The sequence below is a fragment of the Phoxinus phoxinus genome, assembly GCF_949152265.1.
Source record: "Phoxinus phoxinus genome assembly, chromosome: 25".
NCBI lineage: Eukaryota > Metazoa > Chordata > Actinopteri > Cypriniformes > Leuciscidae > Phoxinus > Phoxinus phoxinus.
In genome coordinates, this window is record NC_136900.1 from 23,905,717 (window position 1) to 23,930,229 (window position 24,513).

The 24,513-nt window shown below is 39.5% G+C and overlaps 1 protein-coding gene across 9 annotated transcripts in view; it reads right to left on the reverse strand.

Annotated features, from left to right (window-relative positions):
- brsk2a (BR serine/threonine kinase 2a) overlaps window positions 1-24,513 on the reverse strand; it is a 221,701-nt gene that overhangs the window by 117,405 nt on the left and 79,783 nt on the right. The gene's annotated exons all lie outside the window — the stretch shown is intronic.

Consider the following 24,513-nt stretch of genomic DNA (forward strand, 5'->3'; position numbering starts at 1 on the left):
TGTTTCATATCCTAAGGTGCACGCGTATCGGAAAACTGACAAGCACATAAACGAAAAATGCTGTGATTTGCAAAGAGGATGCAGTGAATGTTTTTAGTTTGTAATAAAGTGTAAGAAACCCCCCCACCTCATCCCAACCACATCCTCGTCCCCGATGACACTCAACAGACACTCCTGAACAACCACTGCTCTCATGTGACTCAATGGCTCTTTTGAAGGGTTTTAAGATGAATTGCAAAACTATCCACTGAAGATGAAATGGCAAATTCTGTTTTTATGTCTGTGATGAAACTGTTCATATAATATAATATAATATAAGTGCTATAAGGCTATGTTTACACGGAAACGATCTGAAGAGAAAGCGCAAAAGTGGCGTTGCGTTATCACTTTTTATTCTGCGTTTAGACGAGCGTTATGGGGGGAAATCTGCGTGGATATGGTGACGCAAAAGTGTGTGAGATTGGATGTAGTGTGCACTCCAGGCGGCTAGGTGGCGATGTGAAGCACTGAAAGTGAAAGAGACGCTGACACAGTTTTTCATGTTTAATACGGTAAAGCTGCTGCTTTAACCCTTGGTGCAACCAACATGCAGAAACATGCACTAAAAATAAGGTGAATAAGTCTCTTAACTTATCAAACCTGACCTATTGAGGACAAGGGAAGGTTAGTTCAGGTTCTAAAGTGTCATGTGGTGCGACTCCCCAAATGCTTAATTATGTTTATGAATGAATAATGTCAAAGTAATTTTAATTTGAAGTCGTTTTAAAATGATTAACGATTAAGAAGTGTACACTCAAATGTATTCAAGGTGTAAGGAAATATGTTATTACATTTCAAATGATGGTTGCACCATATGACAATTTTCAACGCTATCTCACGACCAAATTGTACGATTTGTCTAAAATTTGTGTAGGTTTAGGGGCAGGGGCAGGGGCAGGGGCAGGGGCAGGGGCAGGGTCAGGGGTAGGTCATTCTTACGAATTCGCCACCTCGTAAAATACGTATGAATTGCCGTGATATCGGGTTGCAATTGTATTGTTATTAACATTTAAACTTCCTGAAAATAGTGTAAATGTTTTTTTGTTAACCATATCAGCTTCAGCTTCTCCATGTGGAGAAAAAAAATGCTGTTGTAATTATATTATATTATATTATATAATTATATTAACTGCTAATTGGTGACCTCTGATATAGGGTGTACCGTACAGGGATACGTTATACGCTAAAGCCCTGCACCTTTCAGAGTGTTCACTTCAGGTACTCTGCCCTGCCAAGTGATGGAGAGACAGAGAGGGAATATTATTCAAATGTCATCCGAAGCTAATTTAACAATAATGATGCCTGACAGCGAACTCAACAGTTGACAAGACCATTAGAATGGATCCAATCATCAGAGATCAGCGGCCACAAACAAAGAAAAAATATCTCATAATAACAGGAATAAAAATCCCCCGAAAAATGAAAAAACAAAATGTCCTTTCTCATAGTCAAAAGGCTTCGGTTTATGAGATTCAAGAGGCCAGGAATTGCATGCACTTTGAGCACTGTGACCTATTCCAGCCAGCAATGATAATACACAGAGACATTAGCACAAAATATATACATAGAGAGCATATCACAGTCAGACGTCATACCGCATGACATTATCACAAGGATAGAGTGTATTAAGTGCAAGGGCAGAAGAAATGGCCTTATCAAAAGGAAGGGAGGAAAGCCATGCGACAGGGAAACTGCTGAACGAAACTCTTCGCGTGCGCTCCATCTGCTCTGATAAGAACTCAAGAACACTCGGCCGAGTCACAGCGTATAACTGACAACAGAGCGAGCGCTTGCTCCGTATCGATCTCCGTATGTGTGCACCTTCACAATCAATACAATTAAAAGAGCTCCTGTCCCCTGCAACATCATAATAATGCTCAAAAACACAATATTCACCTTGACCCAAGATTTAATATATGCATTAGCATATATTAGAGTTCGAGTTGCCAATAGTTGATATTCATTTTTAAATATGTATTATTATAAATACTGCTCATGGTACCATGTTGACTAAATGGAATGACTTGACTGTTAATAACCAATGAAGCATAAGGACCAAAAAAAATTTTTTTTTAAATTAAAGCTACATTGTGTCATTTTTTAAGTTGATTCTTAGCAAAAACCACTTTGTTCTTTCAAAATGATGTGCTCATTAATGTATAATTACTTCTACCAACTGATCAAGTATTCTCGTAAGCGTAAATCTGCCATTTATAATACGGGTGAGCTGCTCGAATGGCGGAAGCCATGTTGTGCCTCCATCTTGAAAATACATTAGCCAAAGAGGGACATACCTGGAAATTCAAGCTTCGCTTTTCACGTTTTTACACTCAGTGGCGCCGTGACGAATGCGAGCGGAGATTACTCGCGACTGCCGGCAGATTTGAAATAATACGGCCACCGCAGGAGTTAAAACGCCCTCGGAGTGGGAGGGGCTAGAAAGTAATATTCAGTTGGTAGTCATATACAATTTCACCGCTAGATGGGAGAAAATCCTACACAGTGTAGCTTTAAAAATAAAATAGTATGGTGATACCATACCAGTCAGTTCATATAAATAAGCAGTCCTGAAGCCCTTCTCCTGTATAACAAGACTTGCACACACAAAAAAAGGTTTACTTAAAATTGTTAATACTACCTTGAATATCTTATCTAGTGTTCCTTTTATGTTATGATCATACTGCTAAAAGGAGATCTATTTCACTCTAAAGAATAATCAATTCACAAAATCCTGCTTTCGATGGATGGATGGATGGATGGATGGATGGATGGATGGATGGATGGATGGATGGATGGATGGATGGATGGATGGATGGATGGATGGATGGATGGATGGATGGATGGATGGATGGATGGATGGATGGATGGATGGATGGATGGATGGATGGATGGATGGATGGATGGATGGATGGATGGATGGATGGATGGATGAACGCTACCTAAAATGTGGGCACTGCCTAAAAACAACCAACAAATGGAAAAGTTTCCTAAGCCCCTGCACATATGTGGCTCGCCAAACCGCCTCCTTATTCTAATGAGCCCCTCATGAATTATTCAAAATTCTATAATTATGCATTCCTTTTGCTGACGTGGAGTTTGAGGCATTAAAAATAGATCTGAGTGGAACGGCAGCACAAGCCCCAGTGGAGTCCCGCTGCTGTGTTATGACTGTCTCTCTTTCTCTAGATCCGCAATGTTCTCGGCCTGTCGACCAGGAGGATGTTTCTTTCTGACAGGCTTTCTCGCTGTCCCACTCTGGACGCGTCACTGACAGGCTGCGGGAAATCTGGATCCCTCACGACAGCGCTGCTAAATTCTGATGATGGGGTGGCCAGGGGTTTTGCCGAAAGCCTTTTTTTGTGCACGAGTTTGCTTCAAAAGCACAAGAGTCGCTGTTGCAACTTCCAGGACTGGTGTTTGTCCCGGCAGTGTGTGCATGCATGCTTTTGGAAGTGGGCGTCTGTCATTTTTGCAAAAAGACCTTTCCTGCTCAGCCCTACGATACCTTCCCCCCGGTAGGGGTGATCAAATTTTGAGGAGGTGCATGCATACATTTGAATGTCAATTAGACTCCGCTGACAGGTCTGGCGACGTGTGCAGACAGTCAAGTGTTTGGTTGTTGAAGCAAACGCAGTCACACGTGACAAACTGGGCCACCTACTGTCATCTTCACCACCATAACAGGGGAAAACGTTCAATATAAGGTTTAATATCCATCTACTCCTACAGGAAATAAATTCTCATGCCTTTCTGCCTTAAAGATGCCATATTATCCACAGTTGTAGCATTTAGTGCATTTGTCATTGATGTGGTTTAGAAATTTGGTGCAAAAGAACTTCGCCGTTTAAATAGCTGTAAAATATCCATACGCTACACTGAGGAACACATATTAAATACACAAGAGCCATACTGTACCTGCATTTACACTGTATTTTTCATTGAAGCCCATTTATAATGTTAGTCAAGGTTTTACATGACCAATTTTAACACTCATGACAGTACCTTTAAAGGGGTGGTTGATTATGATTTGACTTTTCTAACTGTAGTTAGTGTGTAATGTTTCTGTTTGATCATAAACAACATCTGCAAAGTTACAACGCTCAAAGTTCAGAGCAAAGGGAGATATTTGCTTTTAAAGAAATCGCTTTTTAAGGACTACAACAAACGGCTGGTAGAGACACACGACATTCCTCACGGGTTAGTACAACCGTTCTCCGTCATTTTCCAACTCCAGACCTAAAAGAACAGTTTCTGACATTTCAGTGTGTGTCTGTGTGAGGTAATCGCAGCTGCTAACACACACTTGAGCTCTTGAAGCTCCGCCCCCTGTGCCGGGAGCAGCAGCTCATTTGCATTTAAAGGGACACACACAAAACTAGTTTTTACTGACCCTCAAAAAGGGAAAATTTATGCTGTAAAAAAATATCTGTGGTGTATTTTGAGCTACAACTTCACACACACACTCTGGGGACATCAGAGACTTATTTTACATATTGTAAAAAGGGGCATTATATAAACATTGATTCAAGTTTTTAAGGCTTAAATTTCAATTAAAGGGTGGTTTTGAAAACGACCATACCTTTAAGACTACTATTTTGTATGCAAATAAGCTCTGCTATGATTGGCTAATCTCCAGCATAGTTAATAAGCATTGATATATGGGCGGTCACATGTTAATAAGTTCAAAAAGTCCCTGTTCGTCAAGTTAGTTCATTCGGCGGCCATCTTGATGACAATCAAACTATTTTCTATAGTGAAGCAGTCCTTGAACAGAAAAAGAGCTTCAAAATCTTCAAAACTGCTAGCCAAAGAAAAGGAAGCTGGTCAAGCTAATGCTCATGCTATTGCGTATTCTCTTGTAAACAAACAGGTGATTTCTACGGTGGCAAATTAAAAAATAAATGTAAAAAAAATCACAATCCAGAGGGGAAAAAAAACTATTTAGAAAACAAAACACAACCGGAAATATCAAAACGGAAAAGGCGCTACTTGAAGTGTCAATTTATTTTCACGTTGTTTCAAAACAAAACAAAAAAAATTCCCAAATGGCAGTTGTCTGTTTCGGTTGTCCATTATATGACCCCTTTAAAAGATATAATGGAAGTGAGCCGTTCCACAAGGGTTGTGAGGAGTCAATCGCAGGGCAGATGGTGAGATGTGTGCAGGCTCTCACGGGGTGCTTGTAAGGTTCGCATTCATGTTGTTCCTCTCTACACGGCCTGTGAGACTAGAAAGGGGCTTTTCCATAATGTTTCCCGAGTTCCTCAGGAGTCTGTCCATAAGCTGGTTCATGCTCACAGATGAGCTTTAACCTCTCATTGTGTGCGGGTGTATACACACGCATGGATACGGTGTGTGTCGTGTGTGATCAGGGACTCAGCAGATGTTTGCGGTTGAACAGATTAGCACAGACAGACCCAGAGGCTCTTGGACCGCTCCACACAGTTGTGTAACGGTCTGCACATGCTGTCTCTCTCCCATTATTATCTCGTCATTAATACCGTAATGTTACGCAACAAACCCGGCTTCCTCCATCCGGCACAACGAGACATTCTACACGTCATTAAACGACTGTATTAACGGATATTACTATTTTGAAATAGTAATACAAAAAAGGAGAAAAATAGATCAAATTATTTGATTCATTGACAAAAATAAGAGTATCAGTGTCGGTTTAGAATTATTTGTGTAGTATTAGAGTTTTTAGTAATATTTTGAAATATCTTTTATTTTATCTCATTACATCCTTTTGCAATTATTATTAGTTATATATTTATACTAATAATATATAATATACATTTTATATATATATATACATACATATATATTTTTTACCAATTGTACCATCCTTTTGCGTGTGTGTATATATATATATATATATATATATATTGTTATGTCCTTTTGCCATTTTATTAGTTGTATACCTGTATTTATACTAATATATATATATATATTATTATTAGTATGAATATATAACTAATATACAACGGCAAAAGGACATAACAACAAAAACAATATATATATATATATATATATATATATATATATATATATATATATATATATATATATATATATATTTTTTTTTATGTTATGTTTTGTAGCCATCAAGTAAAAAACATTTGATTACATATTTAATACATTGTACACACATCTCAATCATTATTTTCAAAAACATTTTAATTTCGAGTGTAAAAGGTTTTTTTTTTTTTTTTTTTTTACTGATAGGTCTCTCAATAGTTCAAATATTTGTATTAATTAATTAATTTATTTTTTGGAATGAGCTGCACCACAAAAGTTTTTACAATCTGAGCTAACCTAACCATGTCAAACACGGCAAAGTATCTGTTCTGAAAGAATGAATTTATCTGGAAAGTGTCCGATATTAAGGGTTTGCCACATGTTGCGCTCTGGATATCACGTGGAGTGTGTTTAGTCAGTGTGGATGTGATGGCATGCATCACACACACACTCTTCTGCAGCCTCATGAGTGTGCTTTGTTGTGTTGCTTTGCTGACGGAGGAGAGCGTGTGCTTCCCGTGGCTCAGACTTTCAGACTCAAAGCACATCTCCTTCTTTTGAAGCTGTGAGAGAGCAGATCCACTGCTATGGAGTAAGAACATCGCCTCTGGGGTTCGGAAGGACACTTCTAGAAGAAGACGATGTGCTCCCTTGTGGAATGGGATAAACATATACGTGTGTGTGTGTGTGTGTATATATGCATACTGTATATACATAGGATTCAAGGGCTCGATATACTACCTTCATTGAATAGGAATGATAAGAGAGCGCAGGCTGTTTAAAGTGAAGCGTCAGATCTGCTCTCCCACTGAGAACGGGAGCGAAAGTGGTAAAATCCAGACGGAAACTTTTATTTATCCACTCTTTCATTCCACTCATCCGTTTTCCAGTCATCGTAAAACCTCCCTCTCTGCTGGAGATAAAGCTATCAGAGGATCGAGCGATCTCTAAACTCTGCAGAGCGGAGGAAAGCAGGTGGAGAAGAGGCAGGGGAGGCCTGGTGTCCGTGTGTGTGTGTGTGTGTGTGTGTGTGTGTGTGTGTGTGTGTGTGTGTGTGTGTGTGTGTGTGTGTGTGTGTGTGTGTGTGTGTGTGTGTGTGTCTTCTCGGCTGGATCGATGGACTGGGATACGATCTCCCACAGCTTCAGTCTCTCACAGCCTCATTTATCCTACACGAGTGTGTGTGGCGCACCGCGGTGGGCAAACAGCCTTACACACCCTGAAAGACTATTACATGTCTCTGCTGGCTTCAGGGGTAAATGGAAAATGTGTGAGGTATATATTTATTTATTTGGTTTGTTTGTTTTACAAGGCAGAGACATTTTGGTTTAGATTCCGACAGATTTTCCGACAGTTTATTTTTTTTCCTTCTGTTTCTCTTTGTTTTTCTAATAAGGTGAAAGACGTCAGCAAAAGCAAAGAAAGGTTGTTTGTTCTAGTATATATCGTTGATATACTTAGTTTTTTTGTTAAAATTTTGATTTGGTTGTTCTGTTTTAATTTTAATTTTAGTCAAAGTCCCCCTGTGGTGAAAATCAAGCTTTTATTGTTGTTTATGTGTCTATGTGGTGTTTTTCATGTGCTTTAAGACAAACCGTGTGTAAATTCATTAAAGTCAACATTGCTGAGTAATTTCTGCAGAGAACCAAAGACAGTCTCAAAACACGGTTTGAAATCGCTGGTGTTTCTGACGTCACAAACTACATTGTAACCAATCAGATCAACGTGTGATCGTCAACCAGTGGATCTCTGAGTGAAAGAGTGAGTGAGTGAAGGCGGGGCTCATTTGCATATTCATAACCGCGTATACTAAATGAGGCATGGGTGTAGAGTTATGTTTTCAGAGCTCCACCACGGGGGTGATTGATCTCAGTCCCCAGCCAGACTGAACCCTCTCGGGCTTGGGTTACTGACTCGAAGCTCATGGAGCTCAAGACTTCCAGTGATCCACGGCGGTCATTTCTGAACTTTAATACCAATAAACCAATAATTGAACTTTTGCACGATATTAAAAAATTTCGAGTTTCGCCTGTATATACACATTTGGACATTGTTAGAAGAAAAATTACATGAGTGTGAAGTGTGTTTTATAAGATTATTTGTGTTTTACAAGTCCATAGCAGAAGAAACCCTCATCTTGTAGTGTCTGCAGCTTCCAATGTGAATTCTAGACGAGTTCCCTTCAGATGTCTTCGGAAAACAACCACGTGCCTCGTCAGCTTTAATTAAAATTTTCCCCAACATTTTTTTGCGGCTCGCGGCTTTCTTGCCCTCCAGACCCCCTCTACAACACACACATTCACCACACATAAACAAGGTAATTACAAGCTCAACTTCCATTACAATTCATGAGGTCAACTCAGATTTGAATAACAAGTCGATATATAGCGATTATTGTTGCCAAGTGCCTGAGGGTTAGAACGGCTGAACAAGGAAGACTCGATCTCAGAGCTCAATAGATCCCCGATATCAGCGTGCACATATGGTGCGGTGAAATTAATCAAGCGCTCCGAACTTCCCCAATCTATTCTTCAACTTCATTTGTTTCTTTAATGGTGTTTTGTTCCATTGTTCTGTATGAGTTATTTAGCACCATCACAAGGGCTTATGGGACACCGCGGTGAGGTGCTTTCCTTAATGAGCTCTCAACAGCTACTTTCATGTGCGAATCAGATGACTTTCTCGGAGTGAAGAGACGCTACATCAAGAGGGGGTACAGGAAGTCAAACTCCCCTCTTTAATTGAAAACTCATTTCTAAGACTGCATAGACCACAAGGGGAAGGATATTGGTTTTGTGCAATGTGACAATTTGTCTTTGCAAACTGATTGTAAATGAATTAACAGATTTTAATTAAAATGTGATCGAGGCATTTTGAATTTTTCTCTGATAAACCTCAGCAAGGCGAAGTGTTCTTGGCAAGACAGACTCATTTTATCCAGAATATGTGGACCAACCAGTGTTCGAACTATACCGTGTCCTTTGGGGGAGTGTACGCGCGTGAATCTTGATCATATTCTGAATTTAGAAATCATTATGCAGTCAAAAATTATTTACAAGGAACAGAAATGATTACTTTACCTTCCGAGTCTTTCGTTCATTTGTCACGTGACAGACGCATGAACGTATCGTTCTTGAACGACAGATACATGTTCAGCTACAAGTGTATGCACTACTTGCTTAATGCAAGCACTATAGGATACATCACTATACAGGATTTACCCTATTATACTTTATCGACACACATTGAGCGGTCAAACTGCAAACATCCACCCACAAGTGGTCTATAAATAGGCTGTCTTTGAGTTCACGTAAACAACGGTTAAATTACTCGTCAGGCTACGGAAGAATACCATAATTCCTCCGTTCAATTATAACAACCCAGCCACAACACATGTTTGAAATAACATGCCTTACCTTAACCCAAAATGGATTTCAAGGACTTCGCGCGCAGAACAATAGCCTCGTTTATATATATTTTTTTCGACAAATCTTTGAGTTACCATGAGTGGAATTTGCACCGCAGCGCCACCACACCGTGATGCTCACGACAAGAATAGCATGCGTCTTTATTGAAGTGAATTACCAGCAGGTTTAAATCGCCGTCATGCATGAATGAATGATATGATAAAGGCCAATTTACACCTTGGCACTGACCAACCCGGACAATCACCAGATTATAGTACGTCACTTATATAAAATATCCCACGACCCGACAAGCGCCGATTCAGCATGTTCAACTGGTAAAAACAAGCTCTGACAAACGGCAACACACACTGACAGGGGTAACGCACTTTTTCGACAACACCCAATGAATTGTCAGTGTCCGTCTGTCTGTGCTTGAGCCGCAAGATTCTGGATGAATTGAGAATCAGGATTTTTGAGTTTAAGAGATCACGATTCTGAGATCATGATTTTGGACCGACAACTAAGCAAAATAACGTAATTTACTAGAGATTCTGACAAAATGTTCAAAATTAACTGCAGTCGATTTAAAAAAATATATTAATCTGAGTTATTTAACTCTTTCCCCACCATTGACGGAAATTTCAGTCATTTATGAGGAAACGCTTCTCCACCATTGAGGGAATTTTCCGTCTTTCTGTGTTTTCACTGTTATACGGTAGGAGGCGCTATTACACATCTTCTGAAAGAGTACTGAATCTCCTGATTTAAAAAAACACATGCACAAAAGAAGCAAAAACAAACGATATCAAATGTAAGCAGATGCACATGTAAAATAACGCGATCAGCAACATTAAACAGCATATAAATCAAAACTGCCAAACATTACTGAATAAAATGCAGACCCAGGACGAGGTATAGGACTGTGAAGCTTTGGGGTGTTGATGGACTCGATCTACTCCATCTATGTTTTTTTATCATCGTTCTGAATCCCATCCTGACATAGACATAAAAAAATCTCACTTTTTTGCTCAAAATATTGCTTTTTTTTATTATTAAACATACCTATATTTAAGTGTTGATAAAATAGGAATGCATGAAGCTAGAATAAAAAGGGTTTGTTTAAAAGCAGAAGGTCTGTTCTTTCTTTAGATATATTGCATGTTCAGATATTCATGCAACAAAATATTCTGGGAGCCATGAAACTTTTGTGAAAATAATCAAAAATGCTGGTGGTGGCTGGCAACTTTTTTTCAAAACGCTGGCGCGGAAAGAGTTAAAAAACTCGGTTTGAATGAATGATTCAATGACTCACTCATAAATACTTAACCTTGGCTCAATCCGAAATCACCTCCTAAACCCTCATTCACTATTCCCTATGTTAGTCCACTACTACTGTTCACATGGAGGAGTGATTGAAATTGATTATTTTTTAGAGTGAAAGAAGAGTGAAAAAAGGTGTCGTGTTTGAGGGACAAAAGGCCAGGAGTGGACTGGGGAATGGCGTGAGCGTGTGTGCATGCATTTGCATGCGTGAGGGTTTAATTGGGTCGAGTCTGGACGGTGCGTGATAACCTCCTGCCGGGCAGAAAGAGCACATGTCAAAAATCCCTTCAACCTCTGAGTGGTCAAACATGTTCAAACCAGACAGCGCTGTAGGAGGTCTCGCTCCACCTCAGCACAGTCTCTCCTTCAAAGGTGCGCCGTACAACTTCTGTTGAAGGTCATCCATTGACCGCTCGGTTGTCTGGAAATGTGGTTAACCAACGGCATTGACGTAGAGGTAGCTCTTCATATAAAGATAAGAACTAAAACTAAATTATTCATTCAATGTTGTTTGTCTACTAAGAAATCTCCTTGGTCCAAGGCTTAACTCTGAGACCAAAGAATTGGTATATTTAAATATTTTCATCCTTAAACCTTGAAGCAAACTAGGACTACAAATCTCACTCATGCCGTTGGAAGCTATAGTAAAAGTACAACTTTTTATCCAGTTAATAAAAAATAAAAAAAATCAACAGGCGTATCGTTTATCAAAACCGTTCGCTGCAGCCCTTATTTCAACTGAAAGAACAGGTTTAGGAACTAATTTAGATTAATGTGTTAGATATTTGAGAATCGTGCATATGATTTTGGTTTACTTTCTCCTGGCCACAAGTCACGCCACATGCAGACGGTGATCAGACAGACAATATTCCCAAAGGAAGAACGCGGATGGATGGTTTGCAGAGACAGACAGCAGAATGTACCGGCAAACAGATGGCTAGATGGATGGATACACTGTAAAATCAATATTTCATTCAACAACAGAGTCACTTTCAGTAAGCTACAGTGCTATGCATAAGTTTAGACACCCATGCTAAAGTTGACTAAAAAGAGGAATAAAAAATCATATTTTGGAAATTGAACTTAATGCCTTAATTTAAAAAAATAGGAAAAATCCAACCTTTAAGGACACCAATTTTCTTTGTGAATGAATAATGTATCGTAAATAAATAAAAGTTCTTCCTTAAAATACAGGGTGCATAAGTTTGGACACCCCTATGTTAAATTCCCATAGAGGCAGGCAGATTTTTATTTTTAAAGGCCAGTTACTATATGGATCCAGGATACTCTGCATCCTGATAAAGTTCCCTTGGCCTTTGGGATTAAAATAGCCCCACATCATCACATAGCCTTCACCATACCTAGAGATTGGCATGGAGTACTTTCCATAAGATCATCTCTCAATGCAAATCAAACCAGCTATTAGGCTAACTGAAATAAAACCATGCCAATCTCTAGGTATGGTGAAGGCTATGTGATGATGTGGGGCTATTTTAATCCCAAAGGCCAAGGGAACTTTATCAGGATGCAGAGTATCCTGGATCCATGAAGTAACTGGCCTTTAAAAATAAAAATCTGCCTGCCTCTATGGGAATTTAACATAGGGGTGTCCAAACTTATGCACCCTGTATTTTAAGGAAGAACATTTATTTATTTACGATACATTATTCATTCACAAAGAAAATTGGTGTCCTTAAAGGTTGGATTTTTCCTATTTTTTTAAATTAAGGCATAAAGTTCAATTTCCAAAAGATGATTTTTTATTCCTCTTTTTAGTCAACTTTAGCATGGGTGTCTAAACTTATGCATAGCACTGTAACTAGACATTTTTCCAGAGCCATTCCATTGCAGATTCAGCATTACTAAACACTCAGTCAGGCAAGAGGAGTAAATGACCCGCAATACAAGAAGTGTAAAAAAAACCCCTGCTCAGATCAGCTACAAAATTAATATAATATTATTGGGAACATAGGCTGACAGCTTGCAATACGCACTGATAAATAAAAGATGCTGGTGTAGGTAAGAATGGCAGTCACAACTGTCAGACTGTCAGAGTCGCTGTGAAAGCTCAAATTGACTGCCATTTTCCTGGCTGGTTGTTTATCGTCATCAAATCATCAACATATCCGAGTCCTCGACACAGAGGGAGGGATGGAAGGACAGCTTGGGTGGAAGTAATTACTGTTGCAGTCATTGTTGGGGCCCTTGACAGTTCCCTCTGGAGGGGGTGCTTCATTTTAAAACGGTCCAACCACCTAAATCTATGCATGCACTGCAGCTGGCTCATTACCTCAGCATCTACTGCATGCTAATGAACCGACCTGAGAATTCCTATTAGTCTCCCTCTCGCTTTCCCTTCTCTCCTGGTATGTTTAGGATGGAAAATGCAAAGAGAGAGAGAGTACATAAAGTCTTCATCCATCTGCTGTTACGGTTTGAGCACGGATGACCGTTCTAGGTTCACTGACTATTAACGCAACACTAAAGAAAATTTTTTACCTTAAAATGATGTTTCCAAAATCGTATCAGTGGTTCATCAAGTCGTAACAGGGTGAAAGGCACTTCTGGATTCCCTTTGCGGCCCTATATCTGCTATAACCGCACTATGCAAGTTTGCCAGATCGGGTAGCGTTTCTGTAGCCTGGCTCCGCCCTCCTACGTGCTTCCGCTCAATTTTAATTTTCCTTCAGAACTACGTCTGGGATTGTGGTGTATTCTTGGGTTTTTTCCAGTAAATTTTAAACCAGTTCAATCAGCGAACAGAGGGAGTGGCTGAGAACGATGACGTTGAGGTCGTGCGCTAGTAGAGTCGTCATACGTCGCGACCAAACGTCAGCGATTGGTTACGGCAGATCAAGAGTGACTCTGGGCAGATCCAATAGTTTTAAACTTCAACAGAGTACCGCCTTCAAGGAAGTTAACGCTTGTCAATGGAGAGAGGCCAGACTCTCTGTACAAATGAAATGTGCGAGAGTCTGGTAGAACCAGGCTAGCGTTTCTGTAGTTCTAATGAGACATAAGAAAACTACATATTTGACTTGCTTTACGTCAAGCGTTACAATAGTCATTATTTAGTTTTTCTTCGTTTCTGATGTCCCAATACATCATGGGCCCTATTTTAACGTTCTGAAACACAAGTATCAAACGCGAAACGCAAGTAAGTTTGTGGGCGGATCCCGGGCGCTGTTGCTATTATACCGGCGGGATAAACGACTCTTGCGCCCGACGCAAATCTAAAATGTGTTGGTCTGAAGTCGCTTCATTACTCATAGGTGTGGTTTGGGCGTAACGTGAAATAAACCAATCAGAGCGTCCTCTCACATTCCCTTTAACAGCCGGCGCGCTTGTTCCACGGCGGATTGCTATTATAACGGCGGGTTTGCCGGCGCACGCCAGGAGCGGTTCACAGCCGAGGAGACCGACGCTCTCGTCAGGGCCATAAAACACAGAGAAGTGACATTGTATGAGGATGATGGAGAAACCACACACAAATTAGCTTCGGTTAAACAGGTTCTGGTGCTGCAAAATATTAATTTCCCTCACAAGCAAGTTTAATAAGGCTTTACTCGGGTGATAACTGTAGGATGTAACAAGGATAATTGGTACCCTAAATGATGGTGCAGGTCTTGTTAGTACGACACCTGATCTTGCGGTTGGTAGATCTGTTCCAGGGATCTTTCCAGCTGCCTTCACAATCTCCTGGGTAAAGCATTTGTATTGCCAAACCATATTGTAATTTAGCCATACAGGATTTGTATGGCCCTGTGATTGTGAGTTAAGGGTTACGGGTGCTCATGTTCAGGGCCTATGCAACGTCAAATTGCCTTCCAAGGAATCACAACGAAGTTAATCTCAATGCGTTCCCCATCTCTGTCTGCAATCTGAAATCCAGGGATTTCAGGGATTATGCTGTTCATATGGGAAATAACCAAACCTTCAAGGTATTTCCTGACAACAATGGCAAGGGGACATCCACCTTGCTTGCTGCGAATGTCATTGTTCATCTACTGTTCACCCACAAAGAGAGATCCTTCTCTGGAGAACACAGCCATCCGGAAAGAATTCAATGAAGTTTGTGACATTGCACACATATTAACCAAGGTCATGAGTTTTGTCTCTGTCTAATAGTTTGTGTAGCTAGTCAGCGAGGCTGGTGGGTGTTTATGGGCGAGAAAGAGCAAGTGAGAGTGAGAGAGAAATATTCTCCCACCAGGAGCAGACAGACATCTGTTCTGCACTACTTTAGGGGCCTTTTATACTGATGCTCGCCTGTCACATCGAACAGGGCCTGGGGAACAATTACATGGTGTGAACTGTAACATGCACACACACAGTGTCAGCTTGCTATTATAGTGGTTTCTAATGCTCTAAATATACATACAGAACACTGTGTGGTCCATCATGACCAAAAATGAGAAAATTTGGAACTAGGGGTGTGCGAAATATATTGTCTACGATAATATCGTGATTATTGTTTTAACAATGTGCGATCTCGCTTTCCAAAGACACACCGAGAAAGTGCACTCATACTACGTCATGTAGTCTAGTAGGTTAGACTAGTTGCGTTTGGGCATTTAGAGAGCACACTTGCGTGATTTAGTGTATTAAAAATACCCAATATTCAAGTTTTCAAGTAAAATGTATATTTTTTGTATTTATATAATTTAATGTAGTTAATATCACACGAAGAGTGCTGTTTTTTCTCCAAATATCAGCATGATTACAAATGTGATATTTGTTTTATATAACGGATCAATAAACAAGAAGTTAATAATAAATTGCATTTTAGGCACAATATTGCCTGTTTTTGCTCTATTTCGCCTACGAAAATGGCCAAACAAAGCCAGGGGACTGTTTTGCATTTCTCGTTACTGAATGAACGAATTGTTTGAATGAATGATTGAATGACTCGTTCATTAAGACAGTTAATCGTGACTTGCTGCCACCTACTGGCGGCAGTGTCTTATTATTCTAACTGAATTTATGGATTAAATGTAAGAATGCAAACCATCCTATTGCTAAAACTAATGTTAGCTGCAAATCAAATAACATACATCTCAAGGTGACAGTTAAGGCCGTGGAATACTTTAAGCGGATTCGAAGAACGAACTTATGTGCCATCATTTTGAACAGAATCAAGACAGAACAAACTTAATTTAGACGTTCATTTTGAGAGTTCGAAACTTTCTGGAAAAGTTTGCTACGGCCAGTAAACATCTTTGTACTAGCATTGGTCCGTGGCGATCACGTAATAGGTAGGCGTGCTCTGAGGCTCCGCCTTCTTTCACGAAGAAATCTTTTCTGGTTAATTTCACCCGATCAATCCGCCGGGTTCAGACATCCGCGAGTGAAAACATGAACACACTGGAGAGCCGTTTACAGTAGAAAATTAAGTTGTATTTTTGTTGAAACAAGACACTGACACTGTTTTTCATGTTTACTATGGTAAAGTTGCTTGATTTTAAAAGGCACCCTGAAATCAAAATGTATGTTTTTTTAGCTTTTTATATTAATATGTTCGCCTTTAGGTTATGAATAAGCTGGTGTGTGTTCCAAAAAAAGGACAAAATTCACATTTAGGCGATACAAGTATTCATAACTTACAGTCTCGCTAAAATGGATCATGGATTTTTAGGACATCACCGCAGACTTCAGCTTCTCATCACATCTTCTGTCCAATCAAATGCTCTCTAGAATCTAAAGCTCCGCCCCCTATGCTATAAACACCCCTGGCTAAAGCGACCGCTGACACGTCAGGAGCAATACGTGTTGGAGATGTGTGTTCAGTTGCTCAAACGCTCGAGATTTATTACGTTTTTCAACTGTACGTTGGTTAATAATAAAATGTCTTGAATTTATTCACAGCTCTACTATTGAATCCAGCGTATCATCAGCGTTCGGATTCACTTCCATGGTGCCGTCAAGTACGACTTGCAGTCTGTGAGGTAAACTAAACGCTATTGGCTGTTTGAAAAGGGGGAGGAGCCACTCAATATGTCCCGCCTCAGCTTTCTGTTTCAGTGGAAATTTCTCAACGCATCAAACACAGCTGCGCGCTCCAAAGCACGTCAGTGGGACTTTAAGCAATCTACTGTATTCCATTGATTTTCATTATATGGACAAAAACAGCTAAAACATTCTTCAAAATATCTTATTTTGAGTCCCACGGAAGAATGAAACTCATACAGGTTGGGAATGACATGTCTTTAAAAGTTGCCAAACTGTAAACGCCTATAAAAAAAATATTAAATTGAGATCAAATGTAATGTGAAAAACTAAAAAGAACAGTCAGAGACCCAATGAGAAGAGTGTCAGAAAGAAGAGAAGTTCAATCTAAAGATGGTCAAAAAAATAATGTAATTAATAATACATCAATAAATATTAGTTAACTGCTATATTTGGCAGCCTGCGCATTTGTTTGTGTGTTTGTTTGTTTGTTTGTTTGTTTGTTTGTTTGCTTGCTTGCTTGTAAAGGTGCCAAAATAACAGTAGTGGGCGCAACACAGTAGGGGGTTTGTGTTTTCACTGTGCACACTTTTATTAATTAGAAAACACATTTCATAACCAAGTTATTGCTACTTCACCGCCCAAAGGGGAAATCTCCCTGTGCCGAACACAAGAGGGGTTTAGCATGCTTTCTTATTACATAACCAAACACATTACATAAAGTATTTCTGCAATAATCCTTGCAGCATTATCATGGCCCCAGCTGACTATACGCGAGGTCTCAATGGTGTTTTAGACATCAGGACAAATCTTCAAAAGACACACAGACATGTACTAAGATGTGTGTGTGTGTGTGTGTGTGTGTGTGTGTGTGTGTGTGTGTGTGTGTGTGTGTGTGTGTGTGTGTGTGTGTGTGTGTGTGTGTGTGTGTGTGTGTGTGTGTGTGTGTGTGTGTGTGTGTGTGTGTGTTTATATATCTTCGTACATCAAGTTAAACTAAATGAAAATGAGAAATGTTGAATGCTGAAATAAAACAAGTTTAAGGATTTTGATGCATTTTATTTTATTTCAGTTACAATTCTTTTATTTCAAGTAACATTTTTTTATATAAATATAATAACCCTGCCTCAAAATAGAAAACACCCTGATTGTATCTTTTTAAGTTGTTCCAATTTATAGCTTTAAAATAGGACAGAATTTTCGATGGATCTATATTTTGGTTTCTAAGTCTAGAATTAGTCTCAAGGGTTTTATGGTTCTGGGAGATTCTTTGGATTTTGCAGTATTTAATGCTGTAATTCTCCTCATGGCCCCACGCACACACGCACACACGCACGCACGCACACACACACACACTGCTGGTTATAGGGATTTAAATCTTAAGGAATGAAACAATTCTGGTTCAGACTTAAAGGTTCCGTTAACATAATTTTATTTTTATTAAAATAAAAATATTTCAACACTACCCAACCTGTATTTTAAATAAGTATTATGAACAACCAATCAGAAATTAGTTTAATAATGTACGCCTCTTTAGCTTTAAATACACAATCACTGATTCAGACGCTGAGCGAGTCATTAGACTGACAACACTCAAGACTCAAGACTCAAGACTCAAGACTCAAGACTCAATACTCAATACTCAATACTCAATACTCAAGACTCAAGACTCAAGACTCAAGACTCAAGACTCAAGACTCAATACTTAAGACTCAAGACTCAAGACTCAAGACTCAATACTCAAGACTCACAGAGGTGGACAAAGTACACAACTTCCTTACTTGAGTAAAAGTACAGATCCTACTGGTCAAATATTACTCCGTTACAAGTAAAAGTTGTAAAGACCGATGTTTACTTAAGTAAAAGTACAGAAGTACTCATTTTTAAAAGTATTTAAGTATAAAAGTAAATGTCAATGAATTGTTTTATTATTGTTGCATGTAATAGCCAATTTACAGTCCCTTATGCCTCTGAATATCTGCCGGTCTACCCTCATATCAATATCACATGTATTTCTATAACACAGTTCCAGTCGTGGGATTGAATAAGTCACTCAATAACGTCCACAATGGTTTCGGACACACAAATGGCTGTTCCCAGTTTTTTGGCTTTTAGTATGAATATGTTAGCCGTGTTATCTATAAGCTAGTGTGCTCCAAACCAATGACAAAATTCACATTTAGAAGACCAAACCCAACGTTGAAAATTAAAATCATGTTGATTTCAGAATCCAATGTCAGATTGACGTTAATCTCCAACGTTGGACAGACGTTGTATTGTGGTTGAAAATCGGTTGACGTCAGAAACCAACATCAGTCGAACTCTGACGTCAACCAGACTTTCATTTACAACCAAAATCATCCCTGACGTTACTACTGTCTACTCAAGGCCCTTGACAGAAATGTAGTGGAGTAAAAAGTACGATATTTGTCTTTCAAATGTAGTGAAGTTAAAGTAAAAGTTTCCAGAAAAAATAATACTCAAGTAAAGTACAGATACTCAAAAAGTGTACTTAGTAACAAAGTACATTTACTTGAGTATTGTACTTGTCCACCTCTGAAGACTCAATACTCAAGACTGATTCAAACCAACACAACACACAAGACTGATTCTTCTTGACTGATTCATTGTAAAAAAGTAAATGTTTGGAAACCATGATAACAGTCAAAGTACATAGGCTACTATGTTATTCAGTCCAAACTGGTGGAATAATGCACACAGAGAACCGTTAACAGAACAAAATGTCATGAAAATCATTCCAAACCCTACAGAAAGTGTCCGTTTCAAAACTTCATTCGATAAGTCAAATCTCCCTGAACATTTGCTGGATGTGAGCAGATCATTGTGTGTGTGTGTGTGTGTGTGTGTGTCTAGATGATTCACCGTCTTTATGGATTTCAAAGCTGCTGAGCTACACCGGTCCAGCTTATAGGCTCATGATAGCGAGCGATCGTAACTCACACACAAGCAAACGATGACATGGCTTTAGTATATCATGTTAATGTCTGCGACTCTGTCTTACAAGCGCAGAACAAATCATGGAAGTGATTACCACTTGCATCTTTGCTGGCGCAACACATTTCAGGTGCTACAGGAATCACTCAGATTGGTGACATGAGAGAACTTGGATTAATGGCAGTAAAGTTGTGCATTTGTAACAGGTGCATAAAGGACACCAAAAAAAACATCAAATTTAAGCCAAACCTAAATAATATCATACAAGAGAAAGAGTAATGTTGTATTGAATGCAATATAAACTTAGAAGAATAGTGAGTAATTTACATGTCAGGGCCAAAGTCAAAAATAATTTACACAACACCGGTTTCAACTAAAAACGTAAAACTTTTTATGCACTTTGGCCGGTCATTAAGGCTACGTGTTTACACGGAAACGATCTGAAGAGAAAACGCAAAAGTGGCGTTGCATTATCACTTTTTATTCTGCATTTAGACGAGCGTTATGGGGGGAAATCTGCGTGCATATGGTGACGCAAAAGTGTGTGAGATTGGATGTAGTGTGCACTCCAGGCGGCTAGGTGGCGATGTGGAGCACTGTAAGTGAAAGAGACGCTGACACAATTTGTCATGTTTAATACGGTAAAGCTGCTGCTTTAACCCTCGTTTTTTTTTTTTTGTCAATGAAATTAATACTATATTTTAGTTTGACAATGTTTTGTTATGGTCCTGTACTGGTGCATGCCTGTGACGTAAACGCGTACGCGACGCCTTCACTGTCTAGCAGACTTTTGCGTTTTTCCCCTTTAGACGGGAACGCGACGGTGGAGCGTTTTTAAGATCTCCACTCTGGAGGGTGGTTTCACTTTTTTGCGTTTTTAAGCCCCAAAAACGACGTCGCCGTGTAAACGAAAGGCACATCTGATAAAATATATTTTTACGTTTTCACCCGCAAGCTTTCTCGTGTAAACGGGGCCTTACACGAGAACGCTCGCGGGTGAAAACGTAAAAATATTTTATCAAACTACATTATCAAACTACATTATCAAACTAAAATATAGTATTCATTTCATTGACAGACAATAAAAAGAAAAACAATCTGTCATTTTTTGAGCGACACGTGAAGATGACCGAGGGTTAAAGCAGCGGCTTTACCGCATTAAACATGAAAAACTGTGTCAGCGTCTCTTTCACTTTCAGTGCTCCACATCGCCACCTAGCCGTCTGGAGTGCACACTACATCCAATCTCACACACTTTTGCGTCACCATATGCACACAGATCCCCCCCATAACGCTCGTCTAAACGCAGAATAAAAAGTGATAACGCAACGCCACTTTTGCGTTTTCTCTTCATATCGTTTACGTGTAAAAAGCCTTAGACATGTATTTTTTATTCATGTTGTTTTTATATGGATCTGAAAAAAAAATGAGGAAAAACAAACATTTAATGCCTGTGGTGTCATGTGGTTTTCCTTACACTCCGAATACATGTGAAAGAACATCTTTATGTGATCCCGAAAAGTATTTTGAATGTATTTTCCATTGCAAAAAAAAATAGTTTATGATATTTTTAGTTTTTACAAATATTATTAATTAAGTCCTAAATATCATTAATATCAAATGTATCATTAACCTAGCCATACCATAAAAAGCTCAACTCTCTGAAGACTTATTGACCTTGATTGTCTGCAGAGGTCATTTCTGATATCATTTTATGTTTCTACATAGTTTTTTATTCTACAAAATCTGGCTTCTCAAATTACGACATGAACTGTTGTATAATACATTGTGTGTGTAAATATGTTTATGCATACTGACTATACGCATAGGGTTAAAAAAAAAATATGCCAAAACAAAATGCCAAACGTGTCAAATGTGAGTGCGTGACGGGCATCAGAACAGCACGAGATGTCAGTCCCGGGCCTGGAACATGGGAAATCTTTCCTCAATGGATGGATGGATAGAAGGATTGATGGATAGATGGATGGGAGCAGAGGTTTAGTCCGGACGGAGGAGTTTCTGCACAACGCTGCATGACAGAAGCTAACATGAAGCAAGAGTGATGGCAGATGTTGAAGGTGTAATTGAAGGGGTCGTGTTCAGCACCCTCGCCGAGCCTCTTGCCTTCTTGGATCACCTCGCTGTGATGTGAAGGAAACACACCTGCCAGCATCAACACACTCACTGACAACCCGTCCGTACACACCTCGGTGAAGCCCGGCTTGGACAGCACTGGCGTTCCCTGAGGGAGTCGTTCTCAGGGGCGGAGGCTAATTGGGCTTAAGCCCCGAATTTTTTGTCAAAAGTCTCTAATCTTTTAGGTTTTTTAAAATAACTTAAATTTTGTTTCATTTCCTCTCAGTTTTCCTGACTGGAGCGGCAAAAAATGAAACAAAAGCTTTATTACCGTGCGTGGTGGCGGACGGTAATGCATCGCGCATCACTCAGCTTGTTTGCCAACTGCCAATCAAAACTAACGAAGAATATAAATAATCTTCTTCGTCGTTGTCATCGGGGGCTGGCGGGCTATTGTATGTTTTCACCGGCGTCGTAGCGAGCTTACTGGCTAACCGGCTGAAGTTATTATGGACATAACAAAGTGTTTTATATGGAACACTAACAGTAAACCTCACCGGCCGGAGAGAGATTCAGAAGCAGCGTCGGACGAGCCGCGGACAAGTGCTGCGTTCACACCAAACGCGAATAGAGCGTCTGGCGCGAGTGATTTCAATGCTTAAGGCCCTGTTTACACGAGAACGCTCGCGGGTGAAAACGTAAAAATATTTTATGGGATGTGCCTATCTTAAAAACGCTCCACCGTCGCGTTCCCGTCTAAAGGGTAAAAACGGTAAAAACGGTAAAAACGCAAAAGTCTGCTAGACTTTTTCTGGCAGTTCAAAAAAGGAATATTTTGCAAAGCTGCAATGGAAATTTTTGCACATTTATATTCAACATGTATGGGATTCTAAAAAACAAAGAAATGCCACAATTGATCAAGGAAATATGAGGGAGAAACCCCCACAGACACCTCATATGTGCCGCTCACAAGTATCAGGGGTCACCAACTTTCTTTAAAATAACTTATTTTGTGTTCAACAGAAGAAAAAAACTCATACATGTTTGGAGCAACTGTAGGCTGAGTAAATGATGACTAAACTTAATTTTTTGGGGTGAGCTAACCCTTTAAGTTTAATGTTTCTTTTCTTCAATCTAGGACAGATATCTCTGTTAATACATCCAACCAACTGACCAACCAATAATTTTACCATCCAAACCACAGATCAACCAATCATTTTACCGTGTAGGACAGATGTCTCTGTTAATATGGCGTATATAGAAGCGGTTTGAGTTACACAGAACAGTGCAGCACACACTCAGACACACAGCTTGGCTTTGACCTGATGACGTAAGCAGCTTTACTATCCTCTACAACAGTGTGTGTGTGTGTGTGTGTGTGTGTGTGTGTGTGTGTGTGTGTGTGTGTGTGTGTGTGTGTGTGTGTGTGTGTGTGTGTGTGTGTGTGTGTGTGTGTGTGTGTGTGTGTGTGTGTGTGTGTGTGTGTGTGTGTAGGGTTGATGATGCGACAGAAATGCAACATGAAAAGAAAGCCATAATGACAACCAAAAACATAATATGAAAGGCAGTATGTGAATACCAGGAATGAGTGCGCAAAATTACAAGGAAAACTAATGGACACTTTCCAACGATCCCACGCTCCAGTCCTGCACTCGGTTACAGTGCAAATCCCGAGATTAGAGCGGATGCTATAATCCGCCTGGGAATATCCTGTGACCGCGCATCCGCTGGGCTTCCACATGCTGTCTCTTACAGGGCTCATCTCAGAGAGGACAGTGTGTTATAGCAGTGGCTCTTGCTCTCACTAGGTGGCGTCTGTCTCATACCAGACTCAAACACAGGGACATTCACACTTCCCATCTACAGAGGATGAGCAAACGTGTGTGTTATACTCACTACAGAACAGAACTGTTGATTTGAAGCAACAGCTTTCCTATTACTATCGTTATTTCCTTCGTCATTTAGTCAATTATGTCCAGAGCCAAGTCTAATCCACACAATGCAAACAGCTTGAGGAAAAACACAACAAATGGAAATATATTTCACATGTTCGGATAATCGGATGGGCATGGCTAAACATATTCAGCTTGTTAGCTTCAATAAGAGAGTTTAAGCACGAGACTTGACTTAAGGTCTGAAGTCTTAAATTAAGTGCTTTTAACAATGAAAAGAAAAGAATCGCCACATGACCAGGCCGGGTGAAATGTGTTACCGTGCAACTATGAAACATTGTTATATTGAAAAGAACTGTATAACAATTCTTTAAAAATGTATTTATTCCAAAATGGCTTCACAATTCACATGTTCATCTAATACTGTGTAAAGAGTGAAACATGACAGACTGTACAAAACGCAAAGACTTAAACACAACTTGACATGTAGTAACGCCTCGTGTGTGTGTGTTAAAGACCTGTCAGCACCTTCACTCATTAACACAACTGAAGAGAACGACACACAGGGATCCCCTTGGTGTCTTTAACAGTATCACACACACACACACACACACACACACACACACACACACACACACACAATTCTCTTACCTGTTTGTGACAACGGATGTGAAACAATCATTCATATGGAATCAATCCAGGCAAGCAGAGAAAGAAAATAAAAGAAAATATAATTATATGTCAATATACAAAACACAATGTAGTCACATAATGGTCACATAACTCATGGTTGTCACTACAGTAAACATTTTTTAACCATGTGTAAACAAAAATTGAAAAGATTGTATCGAATG